The sequence below is a fragment of the Aotus nancymaae genome, unplaced genomic scaffold (assembly GCF_030222135.1).
Source record: "Aotus nancymaae isolate 86718 unplaced genomic scaffold, 86718_ANA_hifiasm-v0.15.2.pri h1tg000025l, whole genome shotgun sequence".
In the NCBI taxonomy this organism is placed as follows: Eukaryota; Metazoa; Chordata; class Mammalia; order Primates; family Aotidae; genus Aotus; species Aotus nancymaae.
Genome location: NW_026988438.1, coordinates 14704848 through 14728219, shown reverse-complemented (window position 1 = coordinate 14728219; position 23372 = coordinate 14704848). Strand labels below are relative to the sequence as shown.

The following is a 23372-nucleotide window of genomic DNA, read 5'->3' as shown; positions in this document are numbered from 1 at the left end:
AAATGCAAATCAAAACCACAATGATATGCCATCCCACGCCAGTCAACATGGCTACTATTAAAAAGTCAAAAAGTAACAGATGCTAAGGATGTTGCAGGGGGAAAAAATGCTTACACATTGTTGCTGGGAGTGTAAATTAGTTCGACCGACCATTAGTGGAAGACAGTGTGGCAATTCCTCAAAGACCTATAACAAATACCATTAAACTCAGCAATCCCATTACTGAGTATATACCCAAAGCAATACAAATTATTCTGCTATAAAGATACATACATACATTTGTTCACTGCAGCACTATTCACAATAGCAAAGACATGGAATCAACCTAAATGCCCATTGGTGATAGACTGGATAAAGAAAATGTGGTACATATAAACCACGGAATACTATGCAGCCATAAAAAAGAAGGAGTTCATGTCCTTTGCAGGGACATGGATGGAGCCGGAGGACATTATCTTTAGCAAACTAATTCAGGGACAGAAAACTAGGTATTGCACATTTTCACTTTTAAGTGGAATATAAATGATCCAAACACATGGATATATAGACGGGGACAACACACACTGGGGCCTATTGGAGGTGGAGGGTGGCAGGAGGGAGAGGATCAGGAAAAATGACGAATGGGTACTAGGCTTAATACGTGGATGACAAAATGATCCGTACAACAAACCCCAATAACACAAGTTTACCTATATAAGAAAACTACACATGTGCCCCTGAACTTAAAAGTTAAAAATAAGAACTCATAGCCATCTTTAATTTCCCACACCTATCTTCTTCCTTATAAGAACTGATGATAGCTTATATCCAAAGGATTATAAATCATTCTGTTATAAGGACACATGCACACGAATGTTCATTGCAGCACTGTTTACAATAGCAAATACTTGGAACCAACCCAAATGCCCATCGATGATAGACTGGACAGGGAAAATGTGGCACATATACACCATGGAATACTATGTAGCCATAAAAAACGATGAGTTTGTGTCTCTTGTAGGGAGATGGATAAACCTGGAAACCATCATTCTCAGCAAAATGACGCAATAGCAGAAAATCAAACATCGCATGTTCTCACTCATAGGCGGGTATTGAACAATGAGAACACATGGACACAGGGAGGGGAGCATCATACACTGAGGTCTGTGAGGGGGAAGTAGGGGAGGGACAGCAGGAGGTGGAAAGTTGGGGAAGGATAACATGGGGAGAAATGCCAGATATAGGTGATAGGGAGGAAGGCAGCAAACCACATTGCCATGTATGTACCTATGCAACAATCCTGCATGTTCTTCACATGTACCCCAAAACCTAAAACGCAATAAAATATATATTTTTAAAAATGCTAAAAATATTTAAAGAGGTTTTTTAAAAATCAAAATAATTTTGGGTTTATAAATATCTAAGAATATATATAATTTATGGATAGAATATTCAGTCTTTCTACAATTAATTGGACCATAGAGGCTTCTTTTTTCGTGGAGCATCTTTCAAGACTGGTATGGTAAATTTGGTAAAACTGCATCAGTAAATATTTTGGGACTATGGTTATCTGCCTAGCTTTCTAATCTCAGATCTTGATCTAATTAATGACACACATGTAACAGTGCTATGAGAAAGTATTAAGACTATTTCTTGGAAAAAGCCAGATTAAAAAATCAACTTATTGACTTAAAATCAGCTTTTATTATTTGCATACAATAAAATGTGCTCCTTTAAAATGTACATTTTTATGAGTTTTGGCAAATGTATACATCTCTGTGACTACCACCATAGTTATGATTTAGAACTTTTCCACCACCCCGCAAAATTCTCTCATGCCCCTTTGCCGTTTTATTTATTTATTTTTAGAGACACAGTCTAACTCTGTCACCCAGGCTGGAGCAGAATGTTGCAGTCATGGCTCACTGCAGCCTTAAACTCCTCCCACTTCAGCCTCTTGTGTCTTGTTATTATTAACATGTAAGAGTTCTTTATTTACCTACATGTATCTAACTATATATGATACATATATGCACACCCACACACATATATATACACACCACATACCTATACATATATGTGGTATTTTGGATATATATTAGATATTTTCTCCCAGTCTGATTTGACTTTTTACTTCTTAATGGTATCTTTTGATGAATAGCTTTTAATTTTGATGAAGTCTAATTTTTTCTTTAATCTTCTTGCTTCCTTTTTAAAAAACCTTTCTAGGGCATCTTGACCTGCTCCATGATCAAAGAGAAGCAGTGCATTTTCTCCTTGTTTTCTTTTGTCGGCTCATTTCAGCCATCATGTTAAGACTTCCTCCCATTCTCTTCTCCCCTTCCCTTTCCACAGACTCAATGTGAGTTGGCTGGAAAAGAGAGTAAGCTTCTAGTTGTTGGGAAATCTATATCAGCTAATATGACAGGGCAATGGGCAATCCCAATTTAAAAAGAACACAGAACATTTATAGCATGTTAAACTTTACACCAGAATAGCACTCTGAGAGACCTTTCTTGACCACTTAACTGATAAGGCTTCTCAAGTTGCTCTTTACTGTATCACTGTAGGAATTTTCTTCAAGGCAGAATTATGATTAATTATCTTCGTTGTTTATTTATTACCTATTTCTCATCTGACCCCCACATTAGACTTTATGCTTTTCTGTCTTGTTCACCTGTAATTGATGAATAAATGAACCAGCAGCAGGACAAGATTGCCATGTGGCTGACGGCATTGACATCAATCTGGGGCTTGTGGCTCCCACCACTTCAGCCTTCCATCTCTGTCACTTTCTCTCACTACATTTGTGAATTACAATATGGTGGTAAGACCTCTGCATTAAACTGCTAAGCTCATTCCTTTAGGGAGACAATCTCTCAATTTTTCCACATTAAGGAAATTTGGGATTTCTGAAACTTCTATGTTCACCCTTTCGTGGATAAGGAAAGATTCAGAATAAGGGTAATGGGGGAATTATTTAGAGATTGTTTCTTTCTATAATTTCCTCTCTAGCCTTTTAGATGGGTAATTAATAATAGAATATTGGTTTTTTTAGATTGTTGCCTAGTAGCAAAAGTTTGGTTAAAGCAGTCCTGCTGGCATTCTAGAAAAGGGTTTCTTTTACTGGTGTTTATCATTCAGCTGCTGAAATTCACACTGGGTGAAACTTGGCATGACAGCTCTCAGCTCAGTTGCAACTTAGAAGAAAACAGATTTTGCTTTGCTTAAATTGTTTTCGATTGACTGGTTAAGAATAAATTAAAGGTTCTCGTAGGTAATAGCTTCTGCATTCAATTAAAAAATATCATCAGGCAGCTGCTTTCTTTTCTCCTTGAAAGTACAGAAATGATTTTGAGCTATTTAATTGATTGTCCTATGAAGTTTTTTGACTGACAGACTGTGTCTGATTCTTCCTCAACATTTTTCACTCCCACCAATATAGAAACAGAGAATGGGAATTGGGTGAAAAGTATAATCATTCTGCTATATAAAATTTGAAAGTCCAGTCAATTCATCTCTTTATTTCTTATTCATTCAAAAATTGATTTATTGATTAAACATTTATCTCTCAATTTGGTCTAGGTTTGCTGCACAAGCATTTAATACTTATCACACTTGAGATTTTTTGTTTGTTTGTTTACAAATGGCTGTAGTTTTCTATTCTGTAAACTCCAAGTTGGCAGATGCCATGTGTTTTTTACTTAGTGCTAGATAGTAAGAACCCAAAATAGTGGGTGATGCATTGTGGACTTTCAATAAGCATTTGGTAGAAGGAGGGGAGGGAGGAAGGAAGGGAGGAAGGAAGGGAGGAAGGGAGGGAGGAAAGAAAGAAGGAAGGAAAGGAAGGAAGGAAGGAAGGAAGGAAGGAAAGAGGGAAGGAGGAAAGGAGGGAGGGAGAGGAGGGGAGGAGGGAAGGGAGGAAGGAAGGGAAGAGGGGAAAGAAGTGAACAAGAGCTTAAAGACAGCTTATGGGGTCTCCTGTGCTCTGCAAAGCCATGGAACATCAGGCAGGAAAACACTGGGAACACACATACCAGAGGCCAAGGTTACCCAAACCTTTCTTTTCTTTGTTCAATATGGTCAAAGACAGATTTTTCAAGAGGATTTTCCCCCTTAACAATGTAGGCAAGTCATGCTTTCTAAATCAAAAGAGGAATTCATTGTATGTCACATATGCCATAGAGACTCAGGCTGTATTCTTCATATTGAAAGGATGGTAGCTGTGCATTTTCTTCTGTAGCTGCTGGTAAGGGGCCCAGACTTGGAGGTGGGGGCCTGGAGTTCTAGTCTACCTCCAGTCACAGCTGGCTGAGAGACCGTGGGCCACCTGACTAGTCTTCTGTACTTCAGTTTCCTCAGCTCAAAGATGAAGGTAATAATGACAAAAATACCAGCTTCCCTGGGTTTCATGAAGCTAAGATGTGCATCTATGTGAATGTGCTTGACAAAAAGTACTTATTTTAAAATAAATCTGTGTTGATATTATAAAGAGCAATTGAGACAATTTTACATCCTACACCCCCCATCCCTGGGGGCAGAAAGACTGTATTAAATTGGCTTTTTTTCCTCTTCATTTGGGTCTCTGCTTAAATATTACCTCACTGGAAGCTTTCCCTGACAATTCTGTTCAAAGCAACATACGTCACTCCATGGATGCTATCAATCTGTCTTATTTTTCCTCTTGGCATTTACTCTACCTGGCATTATACTAAGCATTTAGATTTTAGTATATTAGGCAAGGCTTGTTTGTTCTGTATACCTGTGTTTGGCACACAGTAGATGCTTAACCAGTTTTTGTAGAAAGAAGGACATGTCTCTCCAAATGTGACACAACAAGTTAGTTGCTCTCTTTGCTCATTCTGTACTTCTAGAAAAGCTTTTTTGGGAAATGTGGTCAAGAGCACGAGGTGCTGTACTGCCTTGATGATATCACCATGAAGAATGCCCTTATCAGTAACACACATTTTTGTTGTATTGATGAGATTTTGGTGACACATTAGTCCACAACTTGGGGCTCAGAAGGCCAGAAAAGTTCTTGGAGATCCTTTTAATATTTCACAAAGCCTAATAAAATCCATCCCACTGTACTTCATAAGGCTGTAGGGGAAAATAATTCAGAGGCTGCAAAACTTTCTCAGGTCACAGTAATTCAGAAATTTTTTTCAAGGTATTCTAGTCCCAAAGACATTCCTAATAGCTCTGTTGATTAAATATTTACATCCAAATGACTTAATAGTAATAGTTTATATGATATCTGAGAGATGTTGCTATGTTTTTCCAGAAAATTTAAAATATCTTGTATTGTCCTTATGAACTTGTTGCAGTAATCTAGAGCACCTCAGTACACAGTTTGGGAACCATGGAGATGATCAGAGCTTCTAAAGAGTATGTTTCCTGTTTTACTAAGACCAGGTTGCTATAATTTAATTTGGCCATCGATAACATCATAGGAATTCCTGAGACAAGAACACTGAGCCATAAATAACTCTTGGAGCTCAAGTTAAGGAGTTACGGTGTTTGACTTTAACAGGTGGAATCCTGCCTCCGTAGTGGCCAATATTGAGCAACCAAGAGTTCTGTGTTCTATGGGATGAGATTATTACTTAATCTTGTTTACTAGTAAGCTTACAATCCTGATAGCCATTTATATGATTTCATACTACTACTATCATAAACTTTACTGCTAAGAAACCACTTGTGAGATGGATTAACATTGACCAAAAAATAGTGATAATACAGGCAGAACAAATTGTTCATTGCTTAATACATATGTAATTTGTTTGGTAGACAAAAACTTTCGAAGATTCCACTGACATGAGGGCCACAGATGAAGGAAACTTTGTAAAAGTTGCATTTGTGGTGAAAAGATTTTGAATAACTTCTCCAGTACTTTAGTCAGATGTGGATACACCTTAGTGTGATTAGTGAAGCACTCCCATACTCACTTGAAGGAGAAAGAGTGAAGACTAGCTCTGCAGAAGACTACCTGAAACATCTTAAAAGTGCTGAGAGAAATAAACTTTTACCTAAAAACTCTGTATCTATCTAACCTACCATTGAAGAATTAAAATAAAGACAACTCAGAAATCTAAAAAGTCAGCTGGCGTGGTGACTCACTCCTGTAATCCCAGCACTTTAGGAGGCCCAGGCGGGTGGATCACCTGAGGTCAGGAATTCAAGACCAGCCTGGCCAATGATGAAACCCCATCTCTACTAAAAGTACAAAAATTAGCTGGGCATGGTGGCACACGCCTGTTAGCACAGCTACTCAGGAGGCTGAAGCAGGAGAATCACTTGAACCCGGGAAGCAGAGGTTGCAGTGAGTCGAGATTGCATGACTGCATTCCAGCCTGGGCAATAAAGCAAGACTTTGTCTAAAAAAAAAAAAAAAAAAAAAAAAAGTAAAATAAAATAATAAAGAAATCTAAAAAGTTTTACTCCTCGTGGATTGTTGCTTTACAAACTACTGATTGATGTAATTCAGCAGGACGGAAATGAAATCCAGACGAAAACGATGGACTTAACAAGAACCGCTAAACAAAGAAATTTTAAGTATGTTGAGTATAGTGGATACGCAACTGAGTCCTCTTCAATCATCCTATATTTCACATCAATGTATCAAGCAATATGATCAAATCTGATATTGAACGGATTTGGGGTCTTAGTTTATGAGAATCTTTTTCTGGTTGAAAACATCGAGTTTCCTACAGACAGAGCTGAGATACTTTTTAGATGTTCTTTGAGTGTGTATGTGGGGTGTGTGTGTGTTTGTGTGTGTGTGTGTTTGTGTGTGTGTGTGTTTGGAGAAGGACGTATGTCTAACTTACTGTAAGTCTTTCCTCCTCCACTCAGGAAGTTTGCAGTCAGCAGACCAAATTACTGAAATGCAAGTACTGGTGCTCCTTGGTTCTTTACCTTCTCCCTCCGTTCTCCAGCTCGTACACTTCACTCTTCTCACTCCCTTTCCATATCCTCTATTCCTGTCGGTAGTGATTCCTCCACTGATTACTAGACACTGGGTGAAAAGCCAAAAAGCTATTTAGTGTATCGATATTATGGAATCCACTTGGTTGTTAGTTACACTTAACCTGAGTCCTGCAGTGAGCTGTGATAGTGCCACTGCACTCAAGACTGGGCAACAGACTGAGACCCTGTCTCAAAAAACAAAAAATCTGTAGACACTGACAACTATTAAAATGGATTTTGTCTCTTTTGTTTCTATCATAGTCTGTTCAGTATGTCAGTATGAGACGAAATGGCCAACTGTTGGCCAGACTTTGGAATAGCAAGTCTCCTGTAAATTACACAATGTACCGATCTCAAAGGCTCAGAGAACATATGGATTATTGCTCTTTGCATCTGATGCAATACTGCTAAATGTCTTTTCTTCTTATATGCCAAGTTCTCATATAACTGAGAAAACCCACTCTCTGGGGGTCCAAGGAAGCATCATTAAATGGTGACTGTTGGTACAGTAAAGTCTTAGTCCTGCCTCAGTGACCTGATCTATTCAAGGCCTTATTCTTTTTCCAAGCCACAATGTTACTTTCCTTTTATCTTGTAAGGGTCTAGAGCTTTCATAGCATTGACGTCAATAATCTGATGACTTCCTTGCAACTGGCAGAGATCAGCTCACATTTCTATCATTCATTTGCTTGAACAATCACAAACAGAAAGACAAGCAGACCCTTTTCCACTCTTGTGCTATGTTTACTCTAAGTACTTTGCTGAGACTTGGCAACAACCAATGGAACCAGGAGATAATTTGTTTGGGTTAGGTCAATAGTCATCCTCTGAGGTTTTTATCTATCTTGTTTGTGATGCTGCAGTGGTCTCTATTCTGACATTTCATCCTACTCATTAATGGTTTAGACAAATCCATCTTATAAATGACACAGAGAGCTGAATGACTAGTATTTATTTATTTTTGAAATTCACATTTAAGTCAATAATTGTTTTTTTAAAATAACATCAATATATGCCTACTAAGCTTAGTTTCTTATGTAAAAAAATATAGAGGGAAACTCCAAGAATTCCACTTTGTCTATGCTATATACAGAGACGTACAAACATGTAGCTGCTCTGAAAGACAATTCTCACTGCTCTCATAATTTCAATTATTTTGAAGAAGATGTTTTTATTTATTTTCCTGATAGGTTAGTAACTTTTTTAAAAAAGAAAGAATAGTTAGGGAAATAAGAAGTACTTTGTAGTTTTTATGTTTCTATGCAAATTTCTAACCAATTTTGACTTTCATATGTTTCTTCTCTTTAAAAAATATAGGTTGCCTATGTCAGATATTCAGACTGTTTCATGAGTCCTGGTGCCTTTGCAATATACCTCTTATTCTATCATCACATCATCTACCTCATCTTAATACATAGCATTTCACAGTTTTCTATCTCTGGTATCTATTTTGGTTTTTACAACAATCCTATGATGTGAGGGAATCAGATATTGCATGCCTTTCCATTTTATCCCTGCTGTGAAATGTTCTTCTTCTGATAATTAGTGTAACTATAATAAAATTAATTAGGCTTCAAGAATTTTACAATGCTCAGTGATATAATACTTCCTGAGAGTACAGTGAAATAAACCTGGAACCAAGTTAGTGAGAAAGAGGGTGATTTATAAAATTGTTTCTAATAAAGATTAAATTATATATGTTTACCACAGTACCTGGAATATAGTGAGCATCAGTAAATGGAAGCTTTTGCTATTGTTATTCTTCTTATTAATAGACATCTTAGCCAGTACATCACTATAAAGCCAATTTGTTCCCACTTTCAACTTTTTAATTTTCTTTTATCTTAGTGGGGATATACAACTTCACTGGGGGATGAATGGAAATGACATAAAATTACTCATCCTATTTATTTAACTGAAATGACTCCTTGCTTTTGAATTCACCAAACTGTCAAGATGTTTTGGCCTGGTTTAGACCCAGCTTGCAATTGGAAGGCAACCAATATGCAGGCATACAAGCATATCCTTTCTAAAATATGTGGACACATGTGGACATAAACCAGATGAAACATGAGATAATTAACTGAGTACAAGTCCAAAGAAGTGTTTTGGAGAAAAAATAAGTTTCTGTTATCTAGTCTTGATGAGGTCTCACGGGGAATGAAGCATGTTGTCCAGGAAAAGTTAGTATAGTTGCTATCAGAAGAACTGCTAGGAGTCCTGACTCTCACTACTCATTTGTTGAGTCTCTCACTTTGTTCAGAACTATCTATTTGTCCTTCTTTTTTTACTGTTAAGTTGATAGTTATTTTGGGAATACAATAAGATGACATAATAAAGGGTCTCACAAACAATTCCATGTTCACATACAACCCCACCATAACATGATAAATTAGGCCTAAAAGTTCAGCTGTGTAAAACATGGAGTCACTTTGTTGCACAATAAATGCAGGAAGTTCCTGGGTCTAAGTGTGCCATCCACATCTGCCCAGGTTCTGCTGCGGTTGGATATGTCTCGTCTCTCCCAGTTAGTTGGTCAGATGGAGCCAAGAATATTCAGGATTCAAGCAAGATGGATACTGGTCCATTTGTGAGAAATGTGTGAAGCTCATATCAGAATTTCCAGGGTTTTGTGTGCAGTTAGAAAGAGCTACTCCTGTTCATTTTGAGAAGCTGTCATGGGTTGAATTGCATCCCCCAAAATCCATGTGTTGAAGTCCTAACTCCCCCAGCAATCCCACTCCCCAGTACTTCAGAAAACGATCTTATTCAGAGATACAGTCTTTACAGAGGTAATCAAGTGAAAATGAAGTCATTAGGGTTGGCCTTAAAGTAATATGACATTAGGTATCTCTATTTTAAAAATAGAAATTAGAAGACAAAGTGGGGACTATGCAAAGATATAGGGAGAAGGCTATGGAAACATGAAGACAGAGATTTACAAGCCAAGAAGAGAAACAATCCAACCAATACCTTCATTCTGGACTTCCAGCCTCTAGAACTGTGGGGCAGTAAATTCCTGTTGTGTAAGCCAGCCAGTATGTGGTACTTTGTTACTGAAATCCAAGATATACTGACCCTCCATCACTGAGAAAGACAGGAGGTTCAAAGCTAACCACATTTCAATTATCATAACTCTATAAGTGAAAAACTGCTAGAAGGTAAATTGCAGAATCTGTTTTAGGTGAATGAAGGTCAATGGGCAGGCTTTACTAGGACTAGAGGTAAGAAAACAATGTACTCATTTATACTTTTCCTTTAACAAAACCATTTATTTTTATTGCAAAAAAATCATACAATTATAACATCCTGACTCCAATTCTGATATTATTTCCCTACAAATTTCTACTCTTTGAGAATGTATAAAAACAAAATAATTCAAAAGCCCATCACCTTAATAAATAAATGTTCTGATTTTTGTATTTATTCTTTATTCTAATCTAGATGCATACCTAATTTTTCTTACATGTAATCATAATATAGAAGCAGATTTGTAGTTCAATTTTCTCCTTTAACAGTGTTTCTCAACCAATGTCATTTTGATCATCTCCACCCATAGCCCAGGACTTTAGAAACATCTGGAGACATTTTTGGTTGTCACAGCTGGGGTGATGGTGCTGCTGGCCTCAAGTGGGTAGGAACCAGTGATGCAGCTCACATCTCATAATACACAAGACAGTCCCCCAACCCCAACTAATAGAATCTGGCCCAAAATGTCAATGGTGCTGTGGTTGAGAAACTTCACCTTTTGGTAACATATCATCAATATTTTCCATGTTGAATAATAGCTGAGTGGGATTTACAATATTTTCTACACAATAGTCCTTTTCTGCACAATATTCCATTAAATTAATGTATCATAATTTATCTAACCAATAATCATGTAGTGTGCTATTCAGGTTGTTTCTAACATCTCAGTATTATAAGTAAAGGTGCGAGTACCTTTTTATTTACATTGCTTTTTAGATGGTCTTAAATAAAAATTTCTAATAGTGAGATTTAGATTAAAGGCTATGAATAAGCCAAATAGCAATTATTTCCCTTATCAGTGAGAAATGGCTACAAGCTTCACTTACTGATATACAAGCTTTTCTTTCTAAGGAAGCACTTTAATTTTTCTCATTTCTGAGACTTTTACAGTGTGTTCAAGGATTGTCCTCTACTCTTTATCACAATTAAAGAATATGAGTAACCTTATCAGAATTTTCCTAAGACCATTCATGGCTCATTACTTCATTTTAGAGGTTACTGTGGCTTACTAGTGATTCAATCTTAAATCATCACTGCTTCTTGGCTCTGAATAGCTTTTATTAAAGCAGAACCAGCTAACATTCACTTGATCACAGTTAGAAGTATGCTCCTAAATCACTTATAAGAAATAATGAGTTAACTGATGATAAGTTATCACAACTAACTTCTTAAAGGGGCCTCTCTTTTTTCCTTTGGAATCATGTAAAAGTTATTTTATGTTACAAAAAATTAGACAGCAAGTTATAAAGCACTAGCCTTTAACTTTTAAAACTATATTAAAAAGTGAGTGAGTTATTAGAACAACAACAACAAAAACCATGAGGACCTCTCTTTCCTTCATGTTACTAAGGATTCCTCTCCAGGAACTAAGACATTCTTTCAAAGAAAAAACAAATGGTTGTAGGTGACAAAAGGTGACTTTTCCATGCCCTGAGAGTCAAACCATCCCTTTACACCCTCTGTTTCTCTACCCAGACACCCCTAGCTAAGTAAAAGATTGTGATAGCCAGGTCTCTGGGCAGGTGGTATCTAGCACCACATTGAAAATGTATCCTAGGTGCAGTTATGAGACAAGAATGGAGACAGCTGCTGCTGATGAAGGTGGGAGTGCACAAGGATGAAGTGATGAAACAGATACAGAAACACTTGCTTTCACAGGTGAGATGGACGGGGCAATATTCTAATACTAACATTTGGGATATTATATATATTCATTACCCATTTGCAAGGCCCTCATCACAAATGGCCACTGAAGGCATAGCATAATTGCTAACCTATTTCCATGCACTCCAACTCCCATTTTCATATACTCCCAGAAACCAGGAAGCAACTACAGACAGAAAACCTGTCTTGATTTAACTGAGGCAACACAGATGCCTTTTTTTGTTTCAAAGCATAATGAGGACAGGACATGCATAAATGGCCAGAATTTCCAAGAGGGCAGGGTCAATTCTGGGAAGCTTGACATCAGGTTCTATCAACATCATCTCATAGAATTCTTAAAGAAAACCAAGTACCAAGTGTAAAAATAAGCCAACATATTAAAGATGCATAAATATAAAGCCAAATCTAAAGTTGAGTTAATTAAAAGATAAGTTGGAAAGTTCTGTTTACTTTAAATTGTCAGCAATAAAAACAAGTGCAAATATTTGAAAATCTATAGATTATTTTTAAAAATGCAAACATGAAGCCAATTAACTTGAGATGAAATAAATCTACATGACGATATTTTCTTTCAGGCAATGAAGAGGTATAAAGGATAATTTATCATGCCATATGTTTGTCTTCCCTGGATTTCTTGAGGGAGAGACTGTAAAATAAGCATAACAAAGTAATAGTCAAATTATTTTTTTTTAAATAAAATTGACTCATGTATCACCAGTTAGAATATGGTTTGCATAGCCTGGTATTCTCAAAAAGCAAGAACTTGTTTACAGAGTTCATCTGAGAAAGGGATCCCAGGAAACTGAAGTGGGGGACAGTGGCTTGTGAAGCAGGGAAAGAGAGAAAGCCAGCGCAAGAGTACATTCATGAGTTAGTCACTGCTGTGGGCAACTGGGATTCTCTAATAAGTGTAGCCTATGCCTCAGAGTGACCATACATGAGATGGGTGGGGGCATTTACCCACTGGCTCCTATTCTCCATTGATGAAGACTTGCCTTCTGGTATTAACCCTGTTCCAGGCTACACAAGTGTGGGAATGTGGCAGGGTCCTAAGGGGTCCTTCAACGTGGTAGCAGAAAAACTACCAAGGTCAGAAAGCGAGAGAAAAGTGGTGAAGCTCACAAGAGGTGAGCAGAGGAGCTGGCTTCAGCAATGTATGTAGTGGCAGGTGAGTTCTAAGGAAGAGAGACAAGAGGAGTCCATTGCATCTTACGACCCAGTTCTAATTATTCACTGTGACTGCCAGGAGTCTAGTATTGAGAATAATTCAGCCCGGTGATGCTGAACTCATCAGCAAATAGCCCAATATTTATGAGAGTGTGAATTACGGTATTCCTTAAATTCATTCTCATTTTAAGTCATCTGGATAATAGAGGGTCATGGCTGTGTCCTCTTTGATGGAAGGGAGGTAAAGGAGGACTGTGGCTAATGGGGCAGCCAGAAACCAACATGACTTGCTCTATATGCTTTCTTTCATAGGAATGTTTAGATACCACTCAGAGATGTAAAATAGAATAAGATTCTTTTGTCAGTGTCTAAAAATTTCTGCCATGATTTGGTTTGGCAGAGAATAACCAATTCTTTGCATTTTTTTTTTTAATTGAAGAGAATGACCTATCAAGAGTATGGCAATGAAACTTTTCTACATAAATATTATTAGAAGGTGAAATGATATTTACTTTTTAAAGAAGAAAGAGAACTGTATATTATACACAATCTATAGATCTCCAAGTCTCCAATATTCTAGTTACACATCTAATTTTAGCCATGTTCTTCATGCTATGTAGCTTTGGGCAGGTCCACATTTTCTACTTCTATTCCTGAAGAGTTTGGCCAACCCTTATGCAGGGACTCCGTTAAGGGCCATCTTTCTTTTCAACCCTAAATGCCCCAGGTTTCTGGGGACTTCAACTTCCCATCTTCTTACTTCCTTCATTTTCCTGAGGTCTCTAATACTTCCTTTCCCTCTAGTTGCCAGGGGACAAATCAAGAATCTCTGCTACTTTATTATGTAACACAATTTAATGCCTGCTTTTTCTCAATCTCCTTCTTCCAGACTAGCCCAGAAGCTTTGCTTTAACAGAATAACAATAAGACCCAGAAACAAACCTTCCCAAATAAAAGTGATAAATTCTGCCACTCATTCAGAATATAGCTCCAGTGTGTTTACTGTTTAAAAAGGGGCAATTTTATTTTCCTCATATATAAACTAAAGTCCAATTCTCCAAAATAGGCTTCGAACTAATGGAAGAATATTTAAATTCATCTCTCAGCTAGAATAGGAGAAGGACATAAGGAAATTTTTTCCCTAGAGTAATGGAGATAATCAAGCACCAGAAATTCTAATTATGATGAGTTTAATGATGATTCATATGACTTAGAGATGCCATATGTAGTGAAAGAAATAGAATTGAATATTGAACCAGGTAAAAGAAAGGATGAATAAAAGAACCATAGAGCAGGATTATTAATTGAAAGCCTTGAGTTACGAACTAAGACATTAAAACTTTTATACTGGGATTAGAGAGTTCAGTTATTTCCCCTAAGAGTTTGCTCCCTACTCTAACTTAAAATGGAATGAAACCCCTGATGTAGGAGATAGAATTTGAGGGGACTTATTTCTTCTTGAGTTGGTGGAAAGCATTTGGACAAAAACAGTCCTTTGTTGTTAATGCTCAAAAGCATCCATTGTTATTTAGGCAGTGCTGAAGGTTGATAAGAGAGGTTATGCACGACAGAGGAAGGAACCGCCGTCCTACCAAATGTAAAGTCTAAGTCCTCTTTGTTTAAGCCAAGCAACAAACTGCATCCAAAAACATGTGCTGAAATGCACGTGCTAAAATTAATTAGAGCAATAGAGTAAACCCTAAATAGTGCAAGCAAATATTTACTGTATTTGAACGTTTCTGAGGTCCTCAGTGAGAGGTGAGCTGGAATAAAAACTATCTTGAGAGAGTAATTCTAAAACTGCATTAGTTTTCCATTCAAGAAATGCAATTGTATTTCCTTCAAAGTGATTTTCCAAGCTGATCATACTTTTAAAACTATTCAGAGAAATAATGACACACACTTTGTATTCATAGTTCTTTGGGAAAATTAATTTTTATTCTTCATGCACCAAACTTGTATTCACCACAGCCAGAAACTCAGAGGCAGACATCTTTTCAAATAGCATTTACTCTGCCATTCCTGAGAACTAGAGAACTGGCACAGGCTAAGGGGTGTGGGTTTGGGATCGGGGAATGTATGAGCATCAACTTCACTATGAGCCCTTATAGCCACTCTGAGGTACTAAAGATGGGATCTGCTTGGATTATTGCAGATAAAGCCTCTTCATTCTTGCAACTGAGACTTATAGATGCATGTATAGTGATGCCAAGCTAATTCAGTGGCTTCGTTCCTGCTCACGTGCTATTTCTCAAGCCCCTCCACACACCCTGCAAAATGCCATTGTAGATACCTTTGTTTGTATAGCTATTACCCCAGGTTTTAAACCTGCTTTATACCCTCATGCTTAGGACTCTGCCTGGCCTTGGTCTGCACAGTATGAGTAGCTAGTGTGTAGCTTCTCTCCAGCGCACCATCTCACATAACTTTTTTTGTCTGCTCTATGTACTATAGCCCAAGGTTAAGCAATGCTCCATCCCCTTACCAGCAGGGGTTCCTAAGACATTGTACGCCAGATCAGTTCAGAGCTCCTGAATGTTTCTTTCTCACAGAAGACAATGGTTACTTCAGCCTGGTAAGATTATTTAACGAGCCAAAACCAGCTCTGCCTCTGATCAGATTTGCTATAATCTTGTGGCCTTTTGCTTTGAATATGTGATGAATATTTTGACTTATGACAAGCTCCAGCGTGTAAGAATCCATGACATCTGCCTTTCAACTACATCTGGGCTAGTCCTTATCTTGATTACCCACCTGCCACCCAAGTTTCTCTGGGACTGACTTGCAATACAGCTTTTTCCTACTCTTCTTTTCAGTGAATAAAAAACTGTCCTTGGTTAGAAGTTCCCATGTCTGAGATGCTGATGCCTATAACCAGACTAATATGAGGCCAATTTCCTTCCTGCTTGGTGCCTCCTCCTTACTTTAACCACAGTCAGCCCTGCCTGGCTATTTACTGCTGTCTCTGTGGCTTGCCACCATGACCACACTTTCTCCTTTTCCCCAGCATCTCACTGGCTCCATGTCCTTGTCATTTCTGATCTTAATCTTTAAATAGCTAAACAACATCCAGTGATAGTAATATTATCTCATCTTTGTTGAGCATTTCCTAAGTGTCAATATCAGGCTAATTATCACAAAATCTCATGGCATTCCCAAGATCGATCAAATTACCCCATTTTATAGATAAGAAAAATGAGTCTAAGATCAACTATATAACCAGAAGGTGGAGGAGCCAGAATCAGGCTTGGGTCTGGTGTCAAAACTCAGGCTCCTCTACTTCACCAAACTGCCTTTCTTTGAGAATAGCTGCAATGTGTTATCTGCAATCACCCCCAGTGTTATTATCTTTATTTACAGGTAAATGTATATTGAGACTCAGGGATCTCATGAGTGAAGAAGCCAATATTTAAGTCAAGATCAAACACCTTGTTCTTCTTACTACATGACACTGTCTTCCACTACACCACCTCCTATGTTATAAGTTGAATTTTTGCTTTTGTAAACACTCACATTTCAGCCTGCAACCAGTTGAAGTGCCCCTATAATATGGTCCCTTGTTACTGCATCTGAATGCTGCAGCTTTGGATGACACTGTCTTCCCTTGTGAGGTTCTGCCTCCTTCTCAGCTTCCCCCTCCACTCATCCTTGGTATGATTCATCTTTCTATCTTCTCTTCGGCAGGCATGAATTGTCCTTGAGGATGCTTACAGAACTTGAAATATCAACCGGAATGCCAGCTCTAAATTACAGTGAGGAATGGAGCCATCAAGCTCTCTTGTGACTCATGTGTTCTGATCGGTACCTTCTCCCCTGTGGGCAAGTGTACGTGGGATGTTAAATTTATAATTGGGGATGGGCTGGCAAAGGAAGAATTGGAACAAGAGAAATTAAATGAGGTGACTGGGCATGACAGGCTACATGGTTCATTGTATCTATCTCTGTGTTTGGGATTTTGCAGCCACCGGCCTTGACTGTTTAAACTGTTGGACCTAGGCACAGACTCCCTCATACGGTGCTACTGTTGAAGGCTGAAAATTGTTACTGTGCTTAATATGCTTAAACAATTTTTAAAATGTTTAAAAATGAAATAGTCACTAACTATAAAAATATGTGTGGAATAGGTATAATATATAGAGTAAATACAGTGAACATCCCCTTATTCACTCCAGGCACGAAACAGAACATTACCAAGAACTTTGAAGTTTCTGTTTGTGACTGTCTTATCCTCTCCAATTTCCTTTCTCAGATAACTACGATCCAGCATTTTGTGTTTATAGTTTTATTTCATTTCATAACATTGCTTTTTCCTTGAATCTCTAAAGAACATATTGACTTTGAAGAAATGAAATCGTAGTGTATTTTTTCAAATTATGTTTTAATTCATGTTGTTTTGTGTGTCTGAAATTCATTAAATTTTACTAAGCATACTAATCTATTGTAGTAAAACACTACAATAGATTAATTATTTATTCTATTGCTGATAAGCGTTTGGTTTGTATAGAATTTCTGGAGATGAAAACAGCGCTACTATGTACATTCTTGGGTATTTCTCCTGGTGCACATGTGCGCGTGTATTCAGGATGGAATATGGGTCATGGTGATACACATTTTCAATGTTATTAAAAAATGACAATCCATAGTCTAAAGTGGTTGCAGCAATTACTGATACTCCTTTCAGCAATATAAAATTCATTCTTTTCACACATCCTCACCAGCATGCAGTGCTGCCAGACTTTGATTTTCATCAGTTTTGTGAGTGTGATATTATCTCATTGTAGTTTGAATTAACATTTCGTAATTTCTTATAAAGCTGAGCATCTTTTCACATGTTTGTTTCCACCTATGATTATTCATCTGTGAAGTTCTTGTTCAAGATTTTGCCCTTTTAATTGGATTGTTTTCTTTCTTTCTAATTGATTTGCAGGAGTGTTTTTGTTTGTGTTTTTTTTGGGGGGGGTACATATTTTGGATATTCATAGTTTATCAGCTTTATGTGTTAAAAATCTCTTTTCCCAGTTTGTGTATTTATTTTAATTAACTTCCTGTCTTTTGAACAAGATGATAGAATTTCACTTTTCTTCTATGACTTTTGTGTGGATTCTAAGACATCCCTCCCTATATGGTGATCATAAAACTATTCTCCTATATTGTTAGCACTGCATTTCTCATCTAAGACTCTAATTTAATGGAACTGGTTTTTATATATGGTGTATAATAGGGAGACATTTTAATTTTTCTACCTGTGGATACTCAGGTGTGGCAGGATAATTTGTTGCAAAATCTATTCTTTCTTTAGTGACTTCTACACACCTTCTGTCATATATCAAAGGTCCATAAGTAGATCTGTTTCTGGGCTTTCCAGTCTGTTTCAGTAGAAACTTGAAAACACCCCTCTTTCTTAATTATTATGGCTTTATAATAGTGCTAAGTATGTGATAAAAAAGTACTCCTTTTTCTTCTTCATCTTGGCCATTTGCTCTTCCATATAAATTTTTTAAATCAGCTTATCAAGCACCACAAAGTTCCTGTTGAGATTTTAATAGGAATATCCTTGAAATTACCTATTAATAGTAGAAGAATCAGGGCTTCCATCATGTCAAGTCTTCTCGTCTATGTATATGATGATTATACCTGTTTTCAAGGGTTTCTTTTCTCTATGAAGAAAAGCTTTATACTTTTCTTTATAAAGCTCTTAAAAATTTTATTATATTTATTTATAGACATTTTACAATTTTGCTATTTTTGAATTATCTTTTAAAAATCACATTTTCTGTTTGTTAAAACATATTTTTGTATGTTCATTTTTATACCCTGGAATTGTGCTAAAATATCTTATTAATTTCAGAAATGTATTTGTAGGGTCTTCTGAATTCTAATACACAGATTACCACCACACAAAAAAGGGCAGTTTTTTCTCTTTCTTTCCAGTTCTTATAATCCGTATTTCTTTTTCTTGCCTGATTATTGGCTAAGACCTCCAGTACAATCTTATACAAGTGGTGCTAATAGATGCCTTGTTTTGTTCCTAATCTCAAAGAGAACACTTTCAACATTTCACCATTAAATATGATGTTAGCTGTAGGTTTTATGTAGGAACTCTTTGTCAGTTTAGGGAAGTTTTGTTTTATTTTTAGTTTATTTTCATTTAGAAAAAGATGGATAATTTTGTCAATTGCCTTTTCTCTATCTATTGAAATGACTACATAATTTTCTCTTTTCTTCTATTAACAGGATGGTATACAATAATAGATTTCTCAGGTAAAATCAAACTTGTTCTTCTGGAATCAGCAAATGAAGCATTGCCTTAACACACACACGGTTCTGTGCTATGTTATTGTTTCTGCTTAGGATTGTCATATGTATGTAAGCAAACAAGACTGATCTGCAATTTACGATTCCATTAGCACATTTTGTTGGGCTTTGCATCAAAGTTAAACTAGCCTAATAAGGCAAACCAGGGATATTCCCACTTTTCTACATTCCAAAATAATTTGTGTGAGATTTGAATTATTTTTTCTTGAATATTTGCTGACTTATTTCTTCCTTATTTGCTGTAAATTGCTGGCAACACTGACTAGATCTGGCTTTTCTGTGAGAAGATTTTTAACTTCATATTCAATTTATTTTGTGATTATAAAACTGTACTTTTTTTTATATATTCCTAAGTAAATTTTGGTGAGTCAAATACTTTTAGAGATTTATTTATTTCATATGAGTCTTCATATATATATCACATAAAGTTGTTCATAATAACTTCTTATCTTTTTAATCTTTGACGCACCGTTGATTTTTTTAATTCCTAATATTGTTTACTAGTGACTTTACTCCTTTTCAAAATTTATCTTCAGAGATGTTTGTCAATTTTATTAGTTCTGTCAAAGAGTCTTGATATGTTTTTTACTCTGACATTTTTTTCAGGATATTTTTCTACTTTCTTATAAAACCATTTCATCTGTCAAGCAATGGCATTTGAGATTTGATATCACACTAGACACTGAAAAATTAATTTTTCTCTCACAAGTACTTTCAACATTTCTTAAGTAAAAGTTGGGGTTAAACTCCAGTAGGAAAAATGATTATGAAACCAGTTAATTTGAGGATTTAGGATATTAAATGTTCCCTTGTACAGTTTTAGGAGATTGGATGCTCATACAAACCTGTTCGTACTTTACCTCCGTAAGCTTTTACAGACAGGTCTTAACAGGTTGGTTTCCAAATCCTAAGCAACCTACCAGTACAAAACACAGCAACCATCAGAAAAGCACAAACAGAATTCTGGATGCCTCAAACTAAGGGGCAAAAATGAAGGGTGGGGATGAGATCTGAAGGTCATAGAATCTATGTTTCTAACCTTAGTTTATAGTGCACTCCCCCACTGCCCCTCTGCTAGCTGAATGGAATTAAATATTGGTATCCAGGCAGGACCTGTGCTTGCTTGCTTTAATTCTTTCATCTGCTTGGAATTATTTTATCATATCTCCCTTGCCCAAAACATCTATGTTTTAAAAATATATGACAGACACCTATTAGGATTTCTGCTTAACCTATGACCCTCCTTCTGTGGGAACCGCCTTTCACTCTCTGCTCATAGTAAAGGCTTCTGCTGCTTTGCTTGTTGTACGCAGCCCCTCTATCCTTACTGGGGAAAATCTAACCAAAATTATCGCTCTTCTGGTAACTTGGAACTGGGACTTAGAAATTTGGTGTGTCTCTGACGGTTCCCCTCTGACCTAGATGATGTAGGCTTTGCAGTTGAGGATCCCATTCTGCAGCAATTATGTTTGGCCCATGTGGACTGAGAAGCTGAGAAAGCCATGATGTAAGTAGCTGAGAAAGCCATTACTTAAGTAGAAGTCAAAAGAGATGCACATAAAAAAGCAAAGGCCGTTAAGTTTTGTGATTCTGTAGGGCTATATTTAGTAACCTTTGTTCCATTTGGCACCAGATTCCTGGTCCCAGTCCCTTATTAGGCTCAGCTGTACTTTCCACATTTAAGTTTCAGGAACTACCCCGAAAGCCTTAAATTAAAAGCCTCCTCCCACACACAAACTTTTTAAAGTTTTATTTTAGGTCCAGGGGTACATGTGCAGGTTTTTTATACAGGTAAGCTGCATGTCACAGGGGTTTGACGTGCAGATTATTTCACCACCCAGGTAGTAAGCGTAGTACCCCAGAGGTAGTTTTTTGATCCTCTTCCTCCTCCCTTTCTCCACCCTCAAGTAGGTCCCAGTGTCTGTTGTTTCCTTCTTTGTGTCCATATGTGCTCAGTGTTTATTTCTCACTTACAAGTGAGAACATGGGGTTTTTGGTTTTCTGTTCCTGCTAGTTTGCTTAGGTTAATAGCCTCCAGCTCCATCCATGCTGTTGCAAAGGACATGATCTTGTTCTTTTTCATGGCTGTGTAGTATCCGAGGTATATATGTATCGCATTTTCTTTCCTTTTTTTTAAAATTGTACTTTAAGTTCTGGGGTACATGTGCAGATCATGCAGGATTATTGCATAGGTACACACATGGCAATGTGGTTTGCTGCCTCCATCCCCCCGTCACCTACATCTGGCTTTTCTCCCCATGTTATCCCTCCCTGACCTCCCCACCCCCCCTGCTGTCCCTCCCTTATCCCCCCATGACAGACCCCAGTGTGTGATGATCCCCTCCCTGTGTCCATGTGTTCTCATTGTTCATCACCTGCCTATGAGTGAGAACATGCAGTGTTTGATTTTCTGTTCCTGTGTCAGTTTGCTGAAAATGACAATTTCCAGATTCATCCATGTCCCTGCAAAGGACACAAACTCATCATTTTTTATGGCTGCATAATATTCCATGGTGTATATGTGCCACATTTTCCTTGTCCAGTCTATCGTCGATGGGCTTTTGGGTTGGTTCCAGGTCTTTGCTATTGTAAACAGTGCTGCTATGAACATACGTGTGCATGTGTCTTTATAGTAGAATGATTTATAATCCTTTGGATATATATGTAATGGGATTGCTGGGTCAAATGGAATTTCTATTTCTAGGTCCTTGAGGAAGCGCCACACTGTCTTCCACAATGGTTGAACTAATTTACACTCCCACCAACAGTGTAAAAGTATTCCTGTTTCTCCACATCCTCTCCAGCATCTGTTGTCTCCAGATTTTTTAAAGATTGCCATTCTAACTGGCATGAGGTAGTATCTCAATGTGGTTTTGATTTGCATTTCTCTAATAATCAGTGATGATGAGCATTTTTTCATATGTTTGTTGGCCTCATATATGTCTTTTGCTGAAAAGTGTCTGTTCATATCCTTCACCCACTTTTGGATGGGTTTGTTTTTTCTTGTAAATCAGTTTTAGTTCTTTGTAGATTCTGGATATTAGCCCTTTGTCAGATGAGTAGATTGCAAACATTTTTTTCCCATTCTTTACTCTTTCTGCTGAGAGAAATCCTTTCCACAAATAGTTACCCAACTTGATTCCACCATCCACTTACAACTGATGACATTTATTTAAAAATGCTTATATGCACTTGCTTTTTTATTTTTTTCAAATTTAGACATTACACAATGACTTTCTGCAAAGGAAGATAAGAATTTACCTGTGTTATTGTTCTTCCCTCTTCACTTTCTCCACCTCCTACTTTGGTTGTTGTAGGGCTAAAGACCCCATAGGGTCGTCGGATGTCCCTTATGCTGTGCTGAGGCACAGGATCCGAGAAATAAAGAGGCAGGACATAGAATTACAAGGAAAATGCAGCTGGGCTCAGGGGGTCCACGCCACCTATAAGCAGAGACAAGCGAGGCCCCGAATGTCCAGAAGCATCTGTATTTATTGGGTATAGGTTAGGGGGCAGGGTAGTGAGTGAAGTCATCTTTAAGGATAGTGATAGGGTCATGAGCAATAAAACAAGGGGTCCACCCCCATCAGGTCACCCAGGCTAGGAGGTGGACAATGCGCAGCAAGGAGTCCACCCCCATTAGGTCATCGAGGCAAGGAGGTGGGCCGTGTGCAGTGAAGAGGGTGCAGTGTGCAATATCTCTATCTATGGGCATGCTACTCCTAAGAATATCTATAGGAGGATGCTTAAGTCACACAGCAGTGACAGAGCTGTCAGGGTCTACCGCCACCTACTGGCAGCTTCCTGTGATTTCTATAGGAGGGGGCTTTTGAGCCAGCACAGTAACAAGAGCTGATAAAGTTCACAGTCACCAAGGTGCGATTATCCGGAGGGGTTTTGAGCCCTTGATGCTCACCAGATTGCCAGTCTGAGGGCCGCCTTCCACAAGAACTGGAGCAAGGTCCTACAACTCCTTTATCAGGAGGAGTGGCTCTTGCCCCAAGCTTGCCATACAGAGGGTATCTTTA

The 23372-nt window shown here is 37.6% G+C and overlaps 1 long non-coding RNA gene across 2 annotated transcripts in view; it reads left to right on the top strand.

Annotated features, from left to right (window-relative positions):
• LOC105716195 (uncharacterized) overlaps window positions 1-23372 on the top strand; it is a 99418-nt gene that overhangs the window by 63320 nt on the left and 12726 nt on the right. For both annotated transcript variants that reach the window (XR_001107220.2, XR_001107219.2), the window contains exons 2-3: window positions 11756-11856; window positions 16714-16854. This is a non-coding gene — a long non-coding RNA (uncharacterized LOC105716195). The remainder of the gene's footprint in view (window positions 1-11755; window positions 11857-16713; window positions 16855-23372) is intronic.